Here is a 413-nt window from a genome sequence, read left to right as displayed (position 1 = left end):
GAACCACCATCACATAGACACGTCAGGCAGATGCAATTCTTTTCTGTCTCTTCCCCTTTTCAGTACAGGAGCCCACATGGAATATCCACCCTCAGGCTCAAGCCCACTTTTAAGTGTAACTTGCACCACACAACTGGGTAGGCTTCAGCTGTCGAGGCCGAAGCATTTGATAAGCCAGGTGGCAGAGATCACCTCAGGTTTTCACAGCCCGTGATCTTCTGCACCAGTGTGGGACATCTTCAGCCTGTCCCAAAGGCCTTTTATAGGGTTCAGGTTGGGGATTCAACCCATTACCCGAGTCTTGGCTGCAAACCACAGGGAATGGTTCAGGGGCAGCAGGGAACACACCAACAGATCCATGCTAGATTGTATGTGGAAAGGCAAAGAGGAAATATCCACACCCACTTTGTTAA

This window comes from Crocodylus siamensis, chromosome 4 (genome assembly GCF_052110815.1).
Source record: "Crocodylus siamensis isolate JL-2025a chromosome 4, ASM5211081v1, whole genome shotgun sequence".
Classification (NCBI taxonomy): Eukaryota; Metazoa; Chordata; order Crocodylia; family Crocodylidae; genus Crocodylus; species Crocodylus siamensis.
Note: the sequence above shows the minus strand (reverse complement) of the source record.